Raw genomic sequence first — 14028 nt, 5'->3', positions numbered from 1 at the left:
CGCTTAGAACAGTGCTTTGCACATAGTAAGCGCTTAATAAATGCCATTATTATTATATATTATTATATGTATAATATATTATACATATTATATTTTATTATATTGCTGACAACATTGTTGTCAGCAATAAATATCCAGGTAAAGTTCATCATCGTCATCATCGCCGTCATCATAATTTGGTACTTATTAAATGCTTACTATATGCCAAGCACTGTTCTAAGCACTGGGGTGGTTGTTGTTGTCTTAGGCTGTCGGGTCGGGTCCAACCCATAGAGACGCCACGGACACACCTGTCACAGAATGCCCCACTTCCATCTGCAATTGTTCTGGTAGCACATCCGTAGAGTTTTCTTGGTAAAAATTTGGACGCGGCTTACCATCGCCTCCTTCCACTCAGTAAATGGGTCTCCACCCTCGACTTTTTCTCGTGCAGCTGCTGCCCAGCACAGGTTAGTTTTGATTTGTAGCAGATTGCCTTCCACTAGCTAGCCACTGGCCAAGCTAGGAATGGAATGGGTCGGCCTCTGCTTGACTCTCCCTCCTGTAGTCGGGACTGGTAAAGTACTGGAAACTCTCCAGGTGCGATCCTGAGGGGAAGCACTGGGGTACATACAAGTTAATCAGTTTGGACATAATCCCTGCCCCACATGGGGCTCAGAAGCTCAGTAGGAGGGAGTAGGATTGAATCCCCATTTTACAGAGGAGGTGTCCGTGGCCCAGAGAAGTGAAGTGACATTCCCAAGTTCACATAACAGACTCATGGCAGAGCCTGGATTAGAACCCAGGTCCTCTGACTCTCTGGCCTGGGCGCTCTCCACCAGGCCATGCTGCATCGCAGTGTCATTTCTTAAGTGCTTATTATGTCCTAAGCACTGCACTAAGCGCTGGGGCTGATACAAGATAATCAGGTCAGGCACAGTCCCCGTCCCCCAAAGGCTCACAGTCTAAGGAAACATGAGCCCTTCTCAGTGATAACAGAGCCACTTCTAGCACGACAGAGGGGTTAATTGGGCTTTTCAGCAAAGGTCAGCTCAAGAAATTTTGCTACGCTAGGGCAGTTGATATTTTTGCACCTCTTCAATTGAGCCCTCCCAATCTTCCAAGTGCAAATCCGCTGCATGATTGGATTTTCTATTCAATCAATCAATCGACTGAATTTATTGAGTGCTCTAAAAAAAAACTCCCGGAGGGTTCTCCATTCTCCAATTCACCACTGCCCAGCCTTTGCACAGCCAACCTACGAGATCACATGAAATATCTGTGCAATCTTCCCAATCCTGTATTCAGATCAAAGTCTCACTGGAACACCGATATTGGATCTTTAGTTTCCTAGAATTATAGGATTGTTCTCTGTTTGTACTAAATGATAAAAATGATGGCATTTGTTAAGTGCTTACTATGTGTCCAGCACTGTTATAAGCACTGGGGTAGATACAGGCTAACTCGTTTGGACACGGTCCCTGTCCCACATGGGGCTTCCCAGTCTTAATCCCACATTTTGCAGATGAAGGAACTAAGGCCCAGAGAATAATAATAACAATAATAATAATAATAATAATAATGTTGGTATTTGTTAAGTGCTTACTATGTGCCAAGCACTGTTCTAAGCACTAGGGTAGGTACAAGGTAATCAGGTTGTCCCATGTGGGGCCCACAGTCTTCATCCCCATTTTACAGTTGAGGGAACTGAGGCCCAGAGAAGTTAAGTGATTTGCCCAAGGTCACACAGCTGACAAGCAGCTGAGCCGGGATTAGAGTAGAGCTGGGATTAGAACCCAGGCCTTCGGACTCCCAGGCCCGGGATCTAGCCACTAGTCCAGGCTGCTTTGTGTAGAAAGCCGAATTTCCTATCTGGCTGTTTGCAGTTGGTAGCTCCAGTGTGTTTTCCAGAGAGTATCTAGGAAAGGCCGTGACTAAAACTGCTGGATGAAATTTTATCAGCTTTGAGATAAACCTGCACACTGAGACTCCTGGGCAATTGGATGGAAACTGCTGGAGAGGCACATCTTTGAACAGTGAAGCTGGGACAAGGATGTTGAAAGCTGAGCTTGGATCAAATCGGTTTCAGATGCTTGGCTCACGGGAGGAGGAACCGAAATATGGGAATCAACACCCTTCCCGAGGAGTAGGAAATGATGAAATTTATTAAAACAAAACCCTGGAATTTTAGATTAAGTGGCCCAAGATTTTAAGTTGGGAAGAAGAGTTTTAGAATAAAATGTGCCTCAAAGAAAAGCCCCCTCCTTCCTCTCCCCCTCCTCCCCAGCTCCATCCCCCCTGCCTTACCTCCTTCCCTTCCCCACAGCACCTGTATATATGTATATATGTTTGTACGTATTTATTACTCTATTTATTTATTTTACTTGTACATATCTATTCTATTTTATTCTGTTAATATGCTTTGTTTTGTTCTCTGTCTCTCCCTTCTAGACTGTGAGCCCACTGTTGGGTAGAGACTGTCTCTGTATGTTGCCAACTTGTACTTCCCAAGTGCTTAGTACAGTGCTCTGCACACAGTAAGCGCTCAATAAATACGACATTGATTGATTAGCACTGCCTCCACCACTTGTCAGCTGTGTGACTCTGGGCAAGTCACTTAAACTTCTCTTTGCCTCAGTTGCATCATCTGTACAATGGGGATGAAGACTATAAGCCCCACATGGGACAACCTGATTACCTTCTATCTCCCCAAGCATTTAGAACAGTGCTTGGCACATAGTAAGTGCTTAACAAATACCATCAATTACCAGCACTTAGAACAGTGCTTGGCACATAGTAAGCACTTAACAAATGTTATCATTATTATTATTATTATTAACTTGGCAGGGAAAGCAGGAGAGGGTCTCCATCCTGAGCCTGATTAGGATGAGGAAGCATGGTCCAGTAGAAAAAGCACAGCCCTGGGAGTCTGAGGTCATGGGTTCTAATCCCAGCTGCACCATATGTCTGCTGTGTGACCTTGGGCAAGTCACTTCACTTCTGTGTGCCTCAGTTACCTCATCTGCAATATGGGGATCAAGACTGTGGGTCCCACAAGGGCCAAGGACTGTGTCCAACCTGATTACCTTTTACCTACCCCAGCACTTAGATAAGCGCTTGGCACATAGTAAGTGCTTAACAAACACCACACTTATTATTCATTCATTCATTCAATTGTATTTATTGAGAGCTTACTGTGTGCAGAGCACTGTACTAAGCACTTGGAAAGTACAATTCGGCAACAGATAGAGACAATCCCTACCCAACAACGGGCTCACAGTCTAGGAGACAGACAACAAAACAAGTAGACAGAGCCCACTGTTGGGTAGGGACTGTCTCTATATGTTGCCAACTTGTAATTCCCAAGTGCATAGTACAGTGCTCTGCACAGTAAGCGCTCAATAAATACGACTGATGATGTTGATGATGATGATGATGATCAATAGCATCATTAGCATTATTAATTACCATTAGGGGTAGAAATTGGCTAAACATGCCCCTCCCAAATAACCACACCCATTGGCTACTATTTTGGCTGCTCAGAGAGGCCCCGACATGATTTCAGAAGCCTCTCTCGCTGATCAGAGGGGCTTGGTTACAGTCGGGGGGGCGGGGGGGGGGGGGAAGACAGATGAGACTCTTCCAGAGATCCACCAGTCCCCATCCCATCAACCTCAGCCAGAGTTGCTCAAGGAGGATGCAGTCAAGTTCCCTGAACTGACGGCATCCACTATAGATGCGGTTGGAGAAATGTGCCCGTTTGTGCAAAAGTATCAAATCGTCCCACCACACGCTCATTCAATCACCGTTCATTCTCATTCTTTCCCTTCTTCCTTGGGAATTGATTGCTCACCATTTGAATAGGATCAACTCTTTTTGAGCACAGGGTTCCTGCTCTGGATGGGCTCATACTGACTTGTGGAGGTTGGAATTGGGCCCTTGATAGGCTTAGGTGGGAATTTTTATTTTCCCACTAGGTTGAGAAGCAGCGTGGCTCAGTGGAAAGAGCCGGGGCTTGGGAGTCAGAGGTCATGGGTTCTAATCCCAGCTCTGCCACATGTCTGCTGTGTGACCTTGGGCAAGTCACTTAACTTCTCTGAGTCTCAGTTACCTCAACTGAAAATGGGGATCAAGACTGTGAACCCCACCTGGGACAACCTGATCACCTTGTATCCACCCCAGCGCTTAGAACAGTGCTTTGCACATAGTAAGTGCTTAACAAATGCCATTATTATTATTAGATTGCAAGCTCCTCATGGGCAGGGATTGTACTGTCCCAAGAGATGAGTACATCATACAGTTAGTACTCATTAAATACCACTGAGACTGTAAGCTCGTGGACGGCAGGGGATGTATCTGTTTATTGCTACAGTGTACTCTCCCAAGCGCTTAGTACAGTGATCTGTACGGTCGATAAATATGACTGACTGAATGAATTCTTGGCAGGACAAGGGCTCTGGTGCCACTAATGATGATGCAGCGTGGCTCAGTGGAAAGAGCATGGGCTTTGGAGTCAGAGGTCATGAGTTCGAACCCCGGCTCTGCCACATGTCTGCTGTGTGACCTTGGGCAAGTCACTTAACTTCTCTGAGCCTCAGTTACCTCATCTGTAAACTGGGGATTAAGACTGTGAGCCCCACGTGGGACAACTTGATCACCTTGTATACCCCCCAGCACTTAGAACAGGGCTCTGCACATAGTAAGCACTTAACAAATGTGATCATTATTATTATTATTATTTGTTAAGCGCTTACTATGTGCCAAGCACTGTTCTAAGAACTGGGGGCATACAAGGTAGTCAGGTTGTCCCATGTGGGGCTCACACTTTTAATCCCCATTTTACAGATGAGGTAACTGAAGCGGAGAGAAGTGAAGTGACTTGCCCAAAGTCACACAGTTGACAAGAGACAGAGCTGGGATTAGAACCCATGACCTCTGACTCCCAAGCCCTTGCTCTTCTCACTGAGCCATGCTGTTTCTCTGCTCCTTCACTAATGAAGAAGAGAAAAAGAATTCTCTTTTCAAGAGGTGGCAAAAGCAGATGCCTCTTGCAAATGCTAGAAGCAAAGAAGCAAGGCCTATTCCACTCATTCATTCCTTCAGTCGCATTTATTGAGCACTTACTGTGTGCAGAGCACTGTACTAAGCGACAGCCAGAGTACGACATAACAATAAACTGACACATTCCCTACCCACTACAAGCTTACAGTCTAGAGGCCTAGTGGATAAAGCCGACTAATGGATAAAGCCCGGGCCTGGGTGGCAGAGGACCTGGGTTCTAATCCCGTCTCGGCCACCTGTCTGCTGTATGACCTTGGCCAAGTCCCTTCACTTCTCTGTGTCTCAGTTGCCTCATCTGTAAAATGGGGATTAAGACTGTGAGCCCCATGTGGGAAAAGGACTGCATCCAATCTGATTAGCTTGTACCTACCCTCCCTCCCCCCGCCCCCAGTGCTTAGTACAGTGCCTAGCACATAGTAATGATGGCATTTGTTAAGCACTTGCTATGTGCAAAGCACTGTTCTAAGCGTTGGAGAGGATACAAAGTGATCAGATTGTCCCATGGGGGGCTCACAGTCTTAATCCCCATTTTACAGATGAGGTAACTGAGGCACAGAGGAGTTAAGTGACTTGCCCAAAGTCACACAGCTGACCATTCTTTGAATATTCTTAGCGTGGCTCAGTGGAGAGAGCCCGGGCTTGAGAGTCAGAGGTCGTGGATTCTGATCTCACCTCCGCCACCTGTCAGCTGTGTGACTTTGGGCAAGTCACTTCACTTCTCTGGGCCTCAGTGATCTCATCTGCAAACTGGGGATTAAGCCTGTGAGCCCCACGTGGGACAACCTGATTATCTTGCATTTACCTCAGCACTTAGAACAGTGCTTGGCACATAGTAAGCACTTAACAAATACCATCATTATTATTATTATTATCTTTTGAGATGCCTAGTGGTCTGGGAGTCATTCATTCATCCAATCATATTTATTGAGCATTTACTGTGTGCGGAGCACTGTACTAAGCGCTTGGAAAGTACAAGTTGGTGACATATAGAGACGGTCCCTACCTAACAACGGGCTCACAGTCTAGAAGTCAGAGGACCTGTGTTCTAATTCTGGCTGTTGGTTGCTTGCTGTGTGACCTTGGGTAAGTCACTTCACTTCTCTGTGCCTCAGTTTCCTCAGCTGTAAAATGGGGGTTAAATACCTGTTCTTCCTCCGACCTAGACTGTGAGCCCCATTTGGGACAGAGGTTGGGTCCGACCTAATTGACTTGTACCTACCCCAGCGCTTAGAACAGTGTTTGACACAGAGTAAGCGCTTGACAAATGCCATAAAAAAAAAAAAATCTCTCTGATGAAAGAGCAGACCCAGGCATCTGGGCAATGGGGTATATCTGTGACATTTCATATGACGCATTTACATTTATAGTTCATGAAGGAGGAAAAGCACTATATTCATATGAGCATTATCATTTGTAGGGGTGACAACAGAAGGTTGACATTTCAGTACAAACCATTTTTCATCGTTCCCAGGGACATAAACTCTTACATGCAGATTTTGTTTCTCTCCTTTGAGTTGTAATATAGTGAATGAGGGCAGGCTTTTATTGGCTGTCTTCTTTCCCTTTCCTAAATTTTCTTTCTCTTTCATTTGTTTTCATGGTGTCTGCATCCTGTCCGGTTTTATTTGCCTTCGCATCCATAAAGAATAATCTTGAAGGAAGAAAACATACATCTCGAGTATAGTTGAGTCGGAAAGCACCATGGCATAGAAGATAGAGCCCGGGCCCAGGAGTCAGAAGGTCATGGGCTCTAAACCCGGCTCCACTGCATGTCTGCTGTGCGACCTTGGGCAAGTCACTGCACTCCTCTGTGCCTCAGTTACATCCTCTGTAAAATGGGGATGAAGACTGTGAGCCCTAGATAGGACAGGGATTGTGTCCAACCCGATTTCCCTAGCCACCCCAGCACTTAGTACAGTGTCTGGCACATAGGAATCATTTAAAACATACCACAAATATTATTACTTAGAGAAGCAGCTTGGCTCAGTGGAAAGAGCATGGGCTTTGGAGTCAGAGGTCATGGGTTCGAATTCTGGCTCCGCCACAAGTCTGCTGTGTGACCTTGGGCAAGTCACTTAACTTCTCTGAGCCTCAGTTTCCTCATCTGTAAAAATGGGGATTAAGACTGTGAGCCCCACATGGGACAACTTGATCACACTGTATCCCCCCCAGCACTTAGAACAGTGCTTTGCACATAGTAAGCGCTTAACAAATGCCATCATTATTATTATTATTATTATTATTATTATTTGGAGTCAGAGGTCATGGGTACAAACCCCGGCTCTGCCAATTGTCAGCTGTGTGACTTTGGGCAAGTCACTTCACTTCTCTGTGCCTCAGTTACGCCATCTGTAAAATGGGGATTAAGACTGTGAGCCCCCCGTGGGACAACCTGATCACCTTGTAACCTCCCCAGTGCTTAGAACAGTGCTTGGCACATAGTAAGCACTTAATAAATGCCATCATCATCATCATCATCATCATTACTAATTGGCATGCTGTTTGACACCCAGAGGATTTCTAGGGACTAAAGGAGGGCTATGGAATCCCCATACAGAGAGAAGCAGTGTGGTCCAGCGGAGAGAGCACAGGTCCAGGAGTCAGAGGACGTGGGTTCTAATCCTGGTTCCGGCACCTGTCTGCTGGGTGACCTTGGGCAAGTCACTTCACCTTTCGCTTGTTGGGTAGGGACTGTCTCTATATCTTGCCAACTTGTACTTCCCAGGCGCTTAGTACAGTGCTCTGCACACAGTAAGTGCTCAATAAATACAATTGAATGAATGAATGAATTTCCCTCATCTGTAAAATGGGGATTGAGACTGTGAGCCCCACGAGGAACAGGGACTATGTCCAACCTGATTAGCTTGTATCTACCCCAGCACTTAGTACGATGCCTGGCATCACATACCTGTATATATGTATATATGTTTGTACATTTAATTGTACATATTTATTACTCTATTTATTTATTTTACTTGTACATATCTATTTTATTTATTTTATTTTGTTAATATGTTTGGTTTTGTTCTCTGTCTCCCCCTTCTAGACTGTGTGCCCAATGTTGGGTTGGGACCATCTCTATATGTTGCCAACTTGTACTTCCCAAGTGCTTAGTACAGTGCTCTGCACAGAGTAAGCGCTCAATAAATACGATTGATTGATTGACTGGCATGTAGTAAGTCCTTAACAGCAAATACTATATAAAAATAAAATAACATAGGTTGCCAGGGTGGTAGGAGCAAAGAAGGCCTTTACCTGGATTCACATCAAGAAAGAGGAGGCTGTTGTTTTCTAAAAGGGTCTCAGGATGTGACAATCATTATTAATAATAATGATGGTATTTGTTAAGCACTATGTGCCAAGCACTGTTCTAAGGATAGGGTGTTTCTGTGAGGGTGGCCATCTGGCCTTGGGATTAGCTGGGAGGCATCCCCTCCTCACAACATGAACCATATATTCCGGAGTTTAGGACACATGGTTGAGGGAGGCTCTCATGGCTTTCCCCCGGGCCACGCGGTTTTCATGGCCGGGACATTTCTCCGGCCATCTAGTGATAACAGAAGCCCCAGGCCTAGATGTCCCCCCCTTTTGTTCATTTAATCGAATTTCTTGGGCACTTATTGTGCGCAGGGCACTGCATTAAGCGCTTGGGAGAGTACACTGGAAGCAGCGTGGCTCAGTGGAAACAGCACGGGTTTCGGAGTCAGAGGTCATGGGTTCTAATCCCGGCTCCGCTGTCAGCTGTGTGACTTTGGGCAAGTCACTTAACTTCTCTGGGCCTCAGTTCTCTCATCTGTAAAATGGGGATTAAGACTGTGAGCCCAACGTGGGACAACCTGATCACCTTGTATCCCCCCAGTGCTTAGAACAGTGCTTTGCACATAGTAAGCGCTTAACAAATGCCGCCATCATCATTATCATCATAAACAGATACATTCCTGGCCCACACTGGACAGCTTCAATGGCTGCCCCCTAAACAGCAGTTTGAGGAGCAGTGTGGCCTACTGGGAAGAGCCCAGGCTTGGGAGTCAGAAGGAGCCGGGTTCTAATCCCAGCTCTGCCACTTGTTAGCTGCTGTGCTGTGACCTTGGTCATGTCACTTCACTTCTCTGGGCCTCAGATCCCTCAATCTGTAAAATGGGGATTAAGATTGTGTGCCCCTACAATAGTAATCATCATTCTGGTTTTTCATAAGCGTTTACTGTGTGCCAGGCACTGTACTAAGCATTGGGGTGGATACAAGCAAATCAGGTTGGACACAGTCCATGTCCCATGTGGGGCTCACAGTCTCAATCCCCATGTTACAGATGAAGAAACTGAGGCCTAGAGAAGTGAAGTGAGTTGCCCAAGGTTGCACAGCAGACAAATGGCAGAGCCAGAAGTAGAGTCCCATGAGGGAAAGGGATGGCATCCAATCAGACTAGCTTGTATCTGCCCCAATGCTTAGTTCAGTGCCTGGCACATAGGAAGTCCTTAACATTCATTCATTCATTCAATCGTATTTATTGAGATCTTACTGTGTGCAGAGCACTGTACTAAGCACTTGGGAAGTACAAGTTGGCAACATATAGAGACAGTCCCTACCCAACAGTGGGCTCACAGTCTAGAAGGGGGAGACAGAGAACAAAACAAAACATATTAACAAAATAAAATAGAATAAATATGTACAAATAAAATAAATAAATAAATAAATAGAGTAATAAATATGTACAAACATATATACATATATACAGGTGTTGTGGGGAGGGGAAGGAGGTAAGGCAGGGGGGATGGGGAGGGGGAGGAGGAGAGGAAGGAGGGGGCTCAGTGTGGGAAGGCCTCCTGGAGGAAGTGAGCTCTCAGTAGGGCCTTGAAGGGAGGAAGAGAGCTAGCTTGGCGGATGTGTGGAGGGAGGGCATTCCAGGCCAGGGGGATGACGTGGGCCGGGGGTCGATGGTGGGACAGGCGAGAACAAGGCACGGTGAGGAGATTAGCGGCAGAGGAGCAGAGGGTGCGGGCTGGGCTGCAGAAGGAGAGAAGGGAGGTGAGGTAGGAGGGGGCGAGGTGATGGACAGCCTTGAAGCCGAGCGTGAGGAATTTCTGCCTGATGTGTAGGTTGATTGGTAGCCACTGGAGATTTTTGAGGAGGGGAGTAACATGCCCAGAGCCTTTCTGGACAAAGACAATCCAGGCAGCGACGTGAAGTATGGATTGAAGCCGGGAGAGACAGGAGGATGGGAGATCGGAGAGGAGGCTGATACAGTAATCCAGACAGGATAGGATGAGAGCTTGAATGAGCAGGGTAGCGGTTTGGATGGAGAGGAAAGGGTGGATATTGGAATGTTGTGGAGCTGAGACTGGCAGGTTTTGGTGACAGCTTGGATGTGAGGGGTGAACGAGAGAGCGGAGTCGAGGATGACACCAAGGTTGCGGGCCTGTGAGACGGGAACAAAACAAAACAAAAAAATCCAGCTGTGGAAGATCATGAAAGGTGCTTCCTGCGACACCCTCCACAGCTGCTACTGGGAAGCTGGGGAAAATTCAAACTGGTGTTTTTTAACGAGCTTCTGGCCATACATTTAATAATAATTATAATAATCATTATACCTGTTAAGCGCTTACAATTTGCCAAGCACTGTTCTAAGCACTGGTGTAGACACAAGTTAGTCAGGTTGGACACAGTCCCTGTCCGACATGGGGCTCACAGTCTCAATCCCCATTTTCCAGATGAGGTCACTGAGGCCCAGAGAAGTGAAGTGAGTTGCCCAAAGTCACACAGCAGACAAGAGGTGGATCTAGGTTTAGAACCCATGACCTTCTGAATCCCTGGCCCCTGCTCTATCCACTTTGCCATGCTGCTTCTCACTGTGCCATGCTGCTTCTCATGCTGTGTCAATTCAGCCATTCATTCATTGAATTGTATTTACTGAGTGCTTACTGTGTGCAAAGCACTGCACTAAGTGCTTGTGAGAGTACAATATAACAACAGACAGACATGGGCTGCATCGATAACAAAAGCTGCATCCTTTGTCCAGAATGGCATGAAGTATAGATATTTCTTTGAGTAGACAGGGTGATTTGTGTTAAAAAATGTGCACACCATCTGGCCTAGTGGACTGAGTCCGGACGTGAGAGTCAGAAGGACCTGGTTTCTGATCGCTACTCTACCACTTGTCTGCTGTGTGACCTTGGGCAAGTCGCTTCACTTCTCTGGGCCTCCGTGACCTCCTCTGGAAAATGGGGACGAAGGCTATGAGCCTCATGTGGGACATGGACGGTGTCCAACCCGATTCGCTTGTATCCACCCCAGCGCCTAGAACGGTGCTTGACACATAATAAGTGCTTAACAAATACCATCATTATTATAACTCACTGACACATTTCTATCTGACATTTCATATTTGTCCCACAACATTTACATATGTATCTTTAAATTATATACTGTCAATTATTTATTTGTATCAACATCTGTAGGCTCCTTTTGGGCAGGGAATGAGTCTGCTTATTCTGTTGTATTGTAATAATTGTGGTATTTGTTAAATGCTTACTATGTGCCAGACACTGTACCCAACCACTTGGTACAGTGCTCTCTCTGCACATAGTAAGTGTTCAATAAATAATAATAATAATAATAATGGCATTTATTAAGTGCTTACTTTGTGCAAAGCACTGTTCTAAGCGCTGGGGAGGTTACCAAGTGATCAGGTTGTCCCACGTGGGGCTCACAGTCTTAATCCCCATTTTACAGATGAGGTAACTGAGGCACAGAGAAGTTAAGTGACTTGCCCAAAGTCACACAGCAGACAATTGGTGGAGCCAGGGTTTGAACCCATGACCTCTGACTCCAAAGCCTGGGCTCTTTCCACTGAGCCACACTGCTTCTCTGAAATACCATTTGTTGATTGATTTCTATGTTACCTAAATCGGCAGAAGCTACATTCTTTCATAAGAGTGCTCTTTTTACGGGTTAGTATAAAATAAAGAATAAAAGAATACAAAAATGGAAAAGACTATCCCACTTAGTCTCAGTTCATGTTCAGAGACCACTCAGTTCTTCCACCAACACAGATTTTCACCAGGAACTTTGGCTAAAATGCTATTACAGAATGAGGGAAGTTTCTTCCAACGGCATGAGTCTGAAAACAGCATGGTGCTGGGTCAGAATAAATGCTTTCTGAGCAGTGACGGCCATGGTGAGCACTGCAGCACAAATTTTCCTTAATGCGCTGTTTTGCGAGAACACAACCCTTTTTTATATGACAACTGGGATCCTAAATCAGCCATGAAAAATCTCCCTTAACTTCTCAACTGGAATGTTTGAAGATGAGGAGCAGCGTGGCCTAGGCTTAGTATAGTGCTCTGCACACAGTAAGCGCTCAATAAATATGACTGAATGAAAGATGGAATGACACCCCCTTCATCGTTTTTTGTTCTTGTGGTTCATAAAGTCTAAGTGCTTAGTAAGTACCAGCCACTGTACCCAAGCTCTTAGTACTTTCTTTCAGATTCTACCATACCCTTTCCATTCCTCTACAGTTGAATGTCACTCAGTCAATTGTATTTGCAGAGCACTGTACTAAGCGCTTGGGAGAGTACAATATAACAGAGTTGGTAGACATGTTCCCTGCCCAAAACGCTCTTACAGTCTAGAGGAGAAGATAGACATGAATAGAAATAAATAAATGACAGATAAGGGCATAAGTGCTGTGGGGTTGAGGAAGGGGTAAATGAAAGGTGAAAATCTAAATGCAAAGATGACACGGAAGGGAATGGGAGAAGAGGAAATGAGGGCTTAGTCGGGGAAAACCTCTTGGAGGAGAGGGGCTTTTAATAAGACTGTGAAGGTGCTGGTCTCACCTCCCCAACATCACCAAGATTTGCCCTTTCCTTTCCATCCAAACCGCTACTTTGCTTGTTCAATATCTCATCCTATCCCGACTGGATTACTGCATCAGCCTCCTCTCTGATCTCCCATCCTCCTGTCTCTCCCCACTTAAGTCTACACTTCACTCTGCTGCCTGGATCATCTTTGTGCAGAAATGCTCTGGGCATGTCACTCCCCTCCTCAAAAATCTCCAGTGGCTGCCTGTCAACCTACAAATCAAGCAAAAACTCCTCACTCTTGGCTTCAAGGCTCTCCATCACCTCACCCCCTCCTACCTCACCTCCCTTCTCTCCTTCTCCAGCCCAGCCCACACCCTCCGCTCCTCTGCCGCTAACCTCCTCACAGTACCTCGTTCTCGCCTGTCCTGCCATTGACCCTAGGCCCGACATCCTTCCCCTGGCCTCGAATGCCCTCCCTCCGCACATCCACCAAGCTAGCTCTCTTCCTCCCTCCAAAGTCCTACTGAGAGCTCACCTCCTCCAAGAGGCCTTCCCAGACTGAGCCCCCTTTTTCCTCTCCTCCTCCCCACCCCCCCGCCCTACCTCCTTCCCCTCCCCACAGCACCTGTATATATGTTTGTACAGATTTATTACTCTATTTTACTTGTACATATTTACTATTCAATTTATTTTATATTTGATGTGCATTTAGCTTTAATATTATTTGTTCTGATGACTTGACACTTGTCCACGTGTTGTTTTGTTGTCTGTCTCTCCCTTCTAGACTGTTAGCCCGTTGTTGGGCAGGGACCGACTCCATATGTTGCTGACTTGTACTTCCCAAGCGTTTAGTACAGTGCTCTGCACACAGTAAGCACTCAATAAATACAATTGAATGAATGAAGGTGGGGAGGGTGATCGTCTGTCTGATAGGAAAAGGGAGGGGGTTCCAGGCCGGAGGCAGGAGGTGGGTAAAGGGTTGGCGGTGAGGTAGACGAGATGGAGATGCTGTGAGGAGGCTGGCAATAGGAAAATAGAAAAGAAAATCGGGGAGATGAGATTGGGAATAAAGAGAGACAACTGGGAAGCAACATGGTGTACAGGAAAGAGCACAGGGCTGGGAGTCAGAAGGTCATGGGTTCTAATGCCGGCTCCATCACTTGTCTGCTCTGTGACCGTGGGCAA

At 46.1% G+C, this 14028-nt stretch overlaps 1 protein-coding gene and 1 non-coding gene across 2 annotated transcripts in view; both read right to left on the bottom strand.

The window, feature by feature from the left end:
- The window catches only part of SKAP1 (src kinase associated phosphoprotein 1), a 413802-nt gene that overhangs the window by 251042 nt on the left and 148732 nt on the right, over window positions 1-14028 (bottom strand). The window lies entirely within an intron of this gene.
- LOC119935265 lies at window positions 460-597 on the bottom strand. Its single transcript, XR_005453152.1, has one exon. It is a non-coding gene; the product is annotated as a small nucleolar RNA SNORA7 (small nucleolar RNA).

Source organism: Tachyglossus aculeatus, chromosome 11, assembly GCF_015852505.1.
Source record: "Tachyglossus aculeatus isolate mTacAcu1 chromosome 11, mTacAcu1.pri, whole genome shotgun sequence".
NCBI classification, from domain to species: domain Eukaryota; kingdom Metazoa; phylum Chordata; class Mammalia; order Monotremata; family Tachyglossidae; genus Tachyglossus; species Tachyglossus aculeatus.
Note: the sequence above shows the minus strand (reverse complement) of the source record. Positions and strands in the feature narration are given on the sequence as shown.